We start from the raw sequence: 9,755 nt of genomic DNA on the forward strand, positions 1-9,755 counted from the left end.
ATAATTTTTCTCTTTGTTTTCCTTTTATTTTTTCCTTTTCCAAAGTAAACTACAATTTTGTTGTGAAATTCTCATAGATGTAAAATTAAGGCCAGGCAAGGTGGCTCATGGCTGTAATCCCAGCACTTAGGGAAGCCAAGGCGGGTGGGTCACTTGAGGCCAGGAGTTCAAGACCAGTCTGGTGAAAACCCATCTCTACTAAAAATGAAAAAATTAGCCAGGCATGGTTGTATGTGCCTATAATCCCTTCTACTCAGAAGGCTGAGGCAGGAGAATCACTTTTACCCAGGTGGTGGATGTTGCAGTGAGCAGAGATCATGCCACTGCACTCCAGCCTGGGCAAGAGAGTAAGACCCTGTCTCAAAAAAAAAAAAAAATTAGTGTTTATTTTGTACATTTTATTTTACAGTAATCTTACCGCTTATTTTTCTACCATGTATTTCAGTTGTCTCTTAGTGAAAAATGTAAAAACCTATTAATTTTTGGCTTGTTTTTAGCTGAAATTTTTTTTAAATTAAATTAAGGACCCTACAATAAATTTTGTTGCCAGCAGCTATATCTCATCCCTTTGTGTGAAGAATGTTTTGGCTGCCACTTCAACCTAAGGGAACAACTTTGACCTCAGTCACCTTAAAATGCTGATATTAACAGAATATTACTTTTTCCACACACAAAACCCCTAGGATCTTGAAGGTCCTATTTAACAAAATCTTTATACATGCAAAATTTCACTGAAATAATTATATCTTCTTCATTTATCATTACCACCCAGTGTTTATGTTTTCAGTTAATCTTTAGGGGTATAATTTCTAAACTTAGGGCAATCAAATTTCCTGCTTTCTACCTCGGTGCTTAAACTCTCCTCCAATGTAAGTAATACAATTGTGAATGATAAAATAATTGAATTTTACAGAGAGCATGAAAGAAAAACATTAGCACACAAGTTAGTCTATTTGCTAATTAGGAAAAGTGTGCTGCTTTCCACCTCTACCACAGATGCATTGATGAACTGTTGATTAATGAATGGTGTTCAGAAAGATCAGATATAATAGGCTAGATAGCATACATCCTAAATTTGTGTTCCATACAATTTGAGCTCCCAGAACTACTAAGGTTGGTTAAATCCCTACACAGCATCAAAGCCTCTTTAGGTCATTTATTGAGTATTTTATCTAGAAAGCAAAATATTGAATTCTGCCCTTTATATGTGAATAGTGCTGCAGTGGACATACACATGCATGTGTCATTATGATAGAATTATTTATATTCCTTTGGGTATATACCCAGTAATGGGATTACTGGGTTGAATGGTAGTTCTGTCCTTAGGTCCTTGAGGATTGTCACACTGCTTTCCATAATGGCTGAATTAATTTATACTCCCACCAACAGTGTATAAGCATTCCTTTTTCTTTCCAAACTTGTCAGCATCAGTTATTTTTTGACTTTTTAGTAATAGCCATTCTGACTGGTGTGAGATGGTATCTCATTGTGGTTTTGATTTGCGTTTCTCTAATGATTAGTGATGTTGAGGTTTTTTTCATATGCTTATTGGCATCATGCCTGTCCTCTTTTGAAAAATGTCTGTTTGTGTCCTTTGCCCACCTTTTAATGTGTTTTTTGTAAATTTGTTTAAGCTCCTTATAGATGCTGGATATTAGACCTTTGTCAGATGCGTGGTTTGCAAAAGTTTTGTTCCATTTTGTTGGTTGTCTATTCACTCTGTTGATAGTTTATTTTCCTGAGCAGAAGCTTTTTGGTTTAATTAGATCCCATTGTAAGTACATTATTTGTTAAACATATCTTTAGTTGTTTTGTATGTAGTATGCAACAAATCACAGCATCCTGCAGCCACAAATTATATGCAGAGTGTGAAGAAACCATTAATTAAATGGTATAATCTTTGCATTTATAACTCTAAAGGAAGAACTAGCAAATCAGATCTTATATGTAACATCTGTATACATGGAAGTGACAGACTGCTTTTGCTGTTTGATACAAAATGGCTGAACTTCATCGTCAGAAGATTAAACCTGACATCTAAACATGCCAATGTAAACATCAAAAATATATATTCTAACTTTACAAAAGAAATCATGGGACATAATCTGGTACCAGGAAAGTGGCAAGGATTACATGCAGTATTTTGTAAAGCAGCACACAAAAGTTTCAAAGTTTTCTGAAACTGAAATTAGCTATCTTCAGTCAAGGTAATAAGAGAAATGTCAGTATTGACTATTTACAACCCTGACGTTTGTGGAGATGGTAAGAATCTGTTATAGTGAAGCTACATACAATAAAATTCAGGCAATTTTGTTTTTTCATTTGGATTTAGATTGCAAATTTATTGTGTGAGAAAAGGACGGAAGCAAATTTTAGCATCAACCTTCACCTAACTGCTTGACCAAAGTGGTCTAAATTTTAAAATTAGACTTCTCTGCATCACCAGCTGTTGCTCTAGTCCCATCTGTTTTATAATCTCAGATGCCATTGTCATGAAAGTTGGTTCTACATTTGCTGTGTTCTTAAGCACCAGTTTCCAAAAATGGAATTCCAAGGGAATCAGCAAATTCCTTTGTTGTTGTGTAGTCTACTTTCTTTCTGGGCCAATCACATTTGTTTCCTACCAAAAATTTGTTGACATTTTCACTGGCCTATTGATCAATTTCCTGCAACCACTATTTAACGTTATTGAAGGACTCCTGATCTGTCATGTCATACAGCCTTGGGCTCCTGTGTAATAACTGGAGGTGATCAAAATCTTTCCTGGCCTGTTGTGCCCCTAGTTGAAGCTTGATTATTTTGCCATATAATATTACAGTTCTTATTTTGAAATTCCCACTTATTGGGCTGGTGTAGTTTTCTGTATATGTATTACATGTTTCACCTGCAAACCTAAGAAGGAAGCAAGACTTTCTAGCCCCAGAGTTGCCAATCAGAAGTAACTTGAGTAATTAAACATATTAGAGATTTCTGCTGGTAATGTCATTGCAGTTGCTGTCTGCACCACCATGACTCTAGGTTGTGGGTAACCGAAGGAAAGGAGTGAGATAGGCTGTTCTGGGAGAGCAAACATCTTTCCCCACTCTGTTCCCTACAACACAATCACTTGGCAGCTGTCGCCACTCAGCTACTGCTTCCACCCAAAAATCCAAAATCTTAACTGACTTTCCAATTCCGTATAGATTTCTTCCTCACTTTAGGAGCAAAATTTGCACTAGATAGATGCATGTAGAAAGAGTTTCATGAAAAAACAGTTTTTTTAGTCTCCATTTAGAGCATAAAGAGAGCGTATTCATGTCACAGATCTGAGTCCCTGAGAAATGTGATATTCCACACTTTAGTGGTGAAAATATAGCACTTTTCTATTTTGGTTAGAACTGCCTAAGTGCCTCTTTCTTAAATCTCTTCTCTTTCTCTTCACCCCTATAAGCAGCACTAGGAGTCCCTGGAAAGGGAAAAATTAAGCTGTCAATACACCTTACCCCATGCTGTCTTCATGAGACAAGTTTCTATGTGTGCATGCTCCATTTTATTCCCTGACATTTACATGGCTGTTTCTTAGTGTTACCTGTCTTCCTTTTCTACCAGCCTGTGTGTCCTGGGCAGTAGGGATTAAGCTCCCATCTTAGCTGTCTCTTCACACTTAGCAAATTTCTTGGCTCATGGAAAGTGCTCAGTAAGTGTTCATTGAACCAGTGCTTAGTCTGAAACAAGTATGATTGGAGCTTGTGATGATTAATTTTGAATGTTAACTTGATTGGATTGAAGGATGCAAAGTGTTGTTCCTGGGTGTATCTGTGACTGTGTTGCTGAAGGAGATTAACATTTGAGTCAGTGGACTGGGAGAGGCAGACCCACCCTCAATTTGGGTGGGCACCATCTAATCAGCTGCCAGCATGGCTAGAATAAAGCAGGCAGAGGAATGTGGAAGGACTAGACTTGCTGAGTCTTCTGGCCTTCATCGTTCTCCCATGCTGGGTGCTTCCTGCCCTTGAACATCGGACACCAAGTTCTTCAGCTTTTGGACTCTTGGACTTACACCAGTGATTTGCCAGGGGCTCTTGGTCCTTTAGCCACAGACTGAAGCCTGTACTGTTGACTTCTTTACTTTTGAGATTTTGGGACCCAGACTGGCTCCCTTGCTCCTCGGCTTGCAGATGGCTTATTGTGGAACTTCACCTTGTTATCGTGTGAGTCAATACTCCTTAATAAACTCCCTTTTATATATCCATCTATCCTATTAGTCCTGTCCCTCTAGAGATCTGACTAATACAGAGAGTGTTGAAAAATGTTGAGTCTTTTGTTATTGATATATATTTCTAACCTGTGGCTCTTCCCTTTCTCTACTTAGCCAAATGTTCTGCATTTATTGTCTTCACTTATTTGGAGATGGGGTAACACAGGGAAATATGGGAAAAAAAAATCCGGAGTCAATATTTTGCCTTCTGAGTTTCACAAAACCTATACCTGAAGAAGGGGGAAGAGGAGAGATCTGATGCATAGAAGAAAAGCCTCATGAGAAACAGCCAGCTTCTTCCCCACTGCTGAGATTAGAAGGGATTCTCTGGGCTGGTGAGACCAGTGACCAGGTTCTGGGAGGAACAGGCTGGGTAGGAGCAGCACCAGAATCAAGACACCTAGCTGGTCTTGTGCGACCTCCAGTCATGTCTTGTCCACACAAGGCCTGTATTTTTTATACTTCCTGTCTGTTCAGGTGAGGCTATCCTTCCACATCAGCCCCAGTGGGTCACTACTGATTATGCAGAGGTATCTGGACCCATTTGTGCCATAAGATCTGAAGGGATGCTGTCTGAGTCACAAGTCCACTCCAGTGGCCTACAGGGTCCTGAAGGTTCAGCCTTTTTCTCTGACCTCATTGCCTACAGCTTCCTCCTTGCTCACTATACTGCAGTCACACTGGCTTCTTGCTCTTCCTTGGGAATCCCAGGCACGTTGCCTTTGCACTGGCTGTTTCTCATGCCCAGAGGGGCTCTTCCCCCAGAAATTCACCTGTCTTTTCTCAAATGTGACTTCTCAAAGAGAGCTTCACTGACTGTCCTGCCTGAAATTGCAGCCCAGCCCCAACCCATGCCTGACACGCCTGACCCCTCCTACCCTGCTCACCTTGTTCTGTTTCCCATAACACTTCCCATACTCTAACAAATCATGTGCTTTACTCATGTACTAGGTCTGTTTTTTGTTTCTCTCCCTCTAATAGATTAAAAGCTCAACAGGGGAAGGGATTTCTGCTTTATTCACAAATGTATCCAAACATCTGGAGCAGTGTCTCACATACAGCGAATGCTCAATAAATGCTTGGGAATGGATGAATACTTAAGAGAATATTTATTACTCTTTAATATCTCAGGGCTTTCCAAACCACCTGAGATAAACAGTGGAGTCTAGGTTGTGTGTGTGTAAGACAAAGCCCCCTACCTCCATCTATACTTGGATGGGACTGAAAAGAGCAAGAATGAGACTTGCCTTCTAACTGGCTCCCTGTCAGGCTGGCACAGTGTTATCTCTGTTATACAAAGAATCCTGATTTCACCAACAAAAGCTGTAATAGTTTTTAAATGTCTAATACTATTTTTGTAAGGGCATCTATTAGTCTGGAGTTTGTAAATGAAAGCAAATTTTCTTTTAAACTCACTATTATGAGAGGAGATTTCATTCTTAGCCTAGCCATTCTAAATGGGTGTAACTTATAAGTGTATCTATAGGATTATTTTCTTCCTGTCCTCTTCTGCCTGTCCATTGTTTTCTGATGAATGGTCACATGTAGACCTATTGGCTCAGGGAAGCCTGACTTCTAGGCCTCTGGTTGGCTGGTTACTGGCTTCAATGCAGAACAGGTCATTGCAGAACAGGTAGAAAGTCCACTTATATGAAGAGCACTAATAAAAATGATTATTTATTGAATACATCTGGAAGCATGACAACAAAGCTATGAGACTTATTTTGAAGATGAGGAAATGGAAATTTTAAGGAACCCAGGCTCACACATTTAGTAAGAGGCTGAGGTGAAATTTGAGCCTCATTCTGTGCACTGTAAACCTTCAGTTTTTACCACCTGCCTGGTGGACTGATTGTTGACATTTTTTTAGCACTTTCAACTTTTCCAAACAATGCCCCATCAATGATCTCATTAAGTGCTCAAAAAATGCTTTTGAGGATCCATGAGTTGCATGAGGAAGGACAACCAGAAAATGTTTTCTACTATGTGAAGGGTTGAGTCAATGAGATTGCTCCACTCAGAGCTGTGGCACCATGCTTGTGAAAAGCATTTTGTTGGAGAATCTCTCAGGGCATCCGGGTACTGTTGTGCTGTTACCCTGTACCAAGAAAAGGAATGTCTGGCCATGGGCTTGCCTCTGACAGAAACAAAACCTTTACTATCCACACTTGCAGAAACCTGAAATATGTAGTTGATCTATAAGATGAGCACATTTTTCTGGGACCAAGTGCCTGTGTCACATTGATCATAAGCGTGTCTTCTGTTGTTTTTTTTTAAAAATAGTCTTTCTCATTGAGCAGAATTACACTTTGCAAACCTTGAAATCACAAATTAGGCCACACATTGAAGTGGTTATTGACATTTGTGGAATATTAATTTTTCTGAGAGTGTAATTAACCTTATACTTTCTCCCTAGGAAATATGTAGTTATAAACATGTCAAATCTTCCTATATTTAGAAAGTGTTCTTAGAAAGTTCAGAACCTTGCAGTTAGGACACTTAAATTTTAAATGTGTATTCTTTCTCCACTCACTGTCCCACCCCAAAATATCCTAAAATAAAAATGTTTTACAAAGCAATGGTGTGGCAGGAGTTTCCTTTGTAGAATTTTGCTCATAACCTTTATTCTTTAATTTAAAGTTATTGATTCTACATAATTATTTCCTAGAGAAGTTAGTTGAACTAAAAAAAAAAACTATCAGCATTCTAGAAGGCTGTTTCTCATCTGAGGCTGAGACTGCAACCTTCTAGTGGTCATCTGCCACATGCAGCTGATACTGTAGTCTACCACAGAGTGGCGTGTGAGCTCCCGGTGACATGGTGTCCAATTGCTCCAGAGAGGTTGGCTTCATTCAAGACAGAAAGTGCTTATCTGTTTAAAATTCCATCATATGCATGGCACAAGGTTAATTAAACTTTAGTGGTGTGAAACTTTTAAAAGGTGACTCTCAGTCTTTCTCAAATTGTGAAATTTTCTTGCAAGTGTCAGATTAAAAAAATCTCTAAGAGATGTGTATCTTTACAAAATAAATTGCTTTAAAATAACTTTCATTTTGAAAACCTCTGAGGTTTTCAGAGTGTCTGGGTAGGTAATTGGAGAGAACTGATATATCATGAAATATGTTTCAGGCTTTCAGGATCAGTAAGAGCACTGTTACATGTGGAAGTATAACTGAGCACCGTTATGCAGAACCCTGGTTAAGTTCTACATCTATCCTGTTAGGCAAATGTGTCAATGAATTAGAAATGTGCATTAAGTTTGTAACCAGAGTTTTCAGTGTTCCAGGGGCCATTAGAAACCATTGACTGTTGAACACTGTGATTGAATAGGTTGTTGATTTCTCTTTTTTAAACAAGTGTCAAGATTATGTACTAACTCAACCAGAAATGCCATTTTAAAAATAATATCTTCTAAAGTCATGGTCTGCAATATTCTTTACTGGAGTTTTCAGAAGTGTGATTGATACTTTACTAAACGTATTCTAACTTGTGTCTTGAGTCAGAAACAGACATTTTGGGGAGCATATTTTTTTTTCCAATTCTATCCTTTGTTTTATTTTGTTTGTTTTGTTTTTTCCCCCTGTGTATTGACCAGAATCTTAATCTGTGCAATTTGGATAGTTGTCTACCAAACTTCCTATAATGATTATTTAGCATTTTGAAAATAAAAGATTTGTGAAGAATGACCACAACTGCAATAAGGACCAGAAGTTTAACATGTTTTACTAAAGCATTTGCTTCAGCAGACTTTATTTATCAATCACACGTTGGAGTTCTGATATTAACTTCTAGTTTATTCTCACTGAAAAAATCAGTGGAAATGCTCAACCAGGTTACCTCTGCCATAGCCCAGGATGACTTTCTTTGCTGTATTGTCCAGACTTCGCCAACTTTCTTCTTTTACTCCATATCATTCTTGTCGTGGGTTTTCAGGCAGAAGTATTGCTTTCATAATTCATGCTCTTTCTACTATTTACTGATTTTTAAAATGTAATCTGCAAATGTTTAAAGTTCACATTAGAATAATTCTAATGCATTGCATTGCTAATGAGTGTTATTTTCTCCCATATTCTCCCATGTGTAAAATATCTGCTACTAATTCTCTATGAACATAGGGGTATCTTTTCTTGCTGCAGGTCCTCTAAATGGGGTTCTCTGTATCATGCTAGCTCCTGGCTGCAGCATCTCCATCCTCTCTCCATTTGTGGGCATGGAAAGGGAGTAGTGAGAAAAGAGACTGGGTTTCCCAAGGTACATTTTTCTGTTTATAAAAAGCTTTTCATATTAGGAACTTTAGCATTCTACTGATCCCAGATCTATCTTCTAAAATTATTACTAGTCTCAGTTCTCATTGAATCACACACATTACGTCTAACCCTTTTTATAGCATTGGAGCCTTTTTTAAGCTTTTTAGCAATAATTATTTATTTTAATTTTATTTATTTTATATTTTGCCATAAGTTATTGAGATACAGGTGGCATTTAGTTACATGAGTAAGTTCTTTAGTTGTGATGTGAGATTTTGGTGTACCCACCACTCGAGCATTATACACTGTACCATATTTGTAGTCTTTTATCCCTTACCTCCTGCCCACCCTTTCCCCCAAGCCCCAAGGTCCATTGTACCATTCTTATGCCTTTGCATCCTCATAGCTTAGCTCCCACATATCAGTGAGAACATACAATGTTTGGTTTTCCATTCCTGAGTTACATCACTGAAAATAATAGTCTCTAATCTCATCCAGGTCACTGCAAATGCAGTCAATTCATTCCTTTTTATGGCTCAGTAGTATTCCATTGTATAAATATACCACAGTTTCTTTATCCACTCATTGATTTATAGGCATTTGGGTTGGTTCCATGATTTTGCAATTGCGAATTGTGCTGCTATAAACATGCGTGTGCAAGCATTTTCTTTCATATAATGATTTCTTTTTGTCTGGGTAGATACCCAGTAGTGGGATTGCTTGATCAAATGGTAGTTCTACCTGTAGTTCTTTAAGGAATCTCCAAAATGTTTTCCATAAAGATTGTACTAGTTTACATTTCCACCAGCAGTATAGAAGTGTTCCCTCTTCACTGCATCCATGCCAACATCTACCTTTTTTAATTTTTTGATTATGGCCATTCTTGAAGGACTAAGGTGATATCGCATTGTGGTTTTGATGTCTATTTCCCTGATAATTAGTGATGTTGAGCTTTTTTCATATGTTTGTTGGCCATTTGTATATCTTCTGTTGAGAATTGTCTATTCCTGCCCTTAGCCCCCTTTTTGATGGGATTGTTTCTCTCTTACTGATTTGTTTGAATTTGCAGTAGATTCTGTATATTAGTCCTTTGTCAGATGTATAGATTGTGAAGATTTTGTGGGCTGTCTGTTTACTCTGCTGACTGTTCCCTTTGCTATGCAAAAGCTCTTTTAATTAGGTCCCAGTTATTTATCTTTGTTTTCATTGCATTTGCTTTTGGGTTTTTGGTCATGAAATCCTTGCCTAAGCCAATGTCTAGAAGAGTTTTT

The 9,755-nt window shown here is 38.1% G+C and overlaps 1 pseudogene; it reads right to left on the reverse strand.

Moving 5' to 3' along the window:
* Positions 1–2,378: 2,378 nt before the first annotated feature.
* LOC129039082 (ras-related protein Rab-1A-like) lies at positions 2,379–5,181 on the reverse strand (annotated as a pseudogene).
* Positions 5,182–9,755: the final 4,574 nt, after the last annotated feature.

The sequence above is a fragment of the Pongo pygmaeus genome, chromosome 5 (assembly GCF_028885625.2).
Source record: "Pongo pygmaeus isolate AG05252 chromosome 5, NHGRI_mPonPyg2-v2.0_pri, whole genome shotgun sequence".
NCBI classification, from domain to species: Eukaryota; Metazoa; Chordata; class Mammalia; order Primates; family Hominidae; genus Pongo; species Pongo pygmaeus.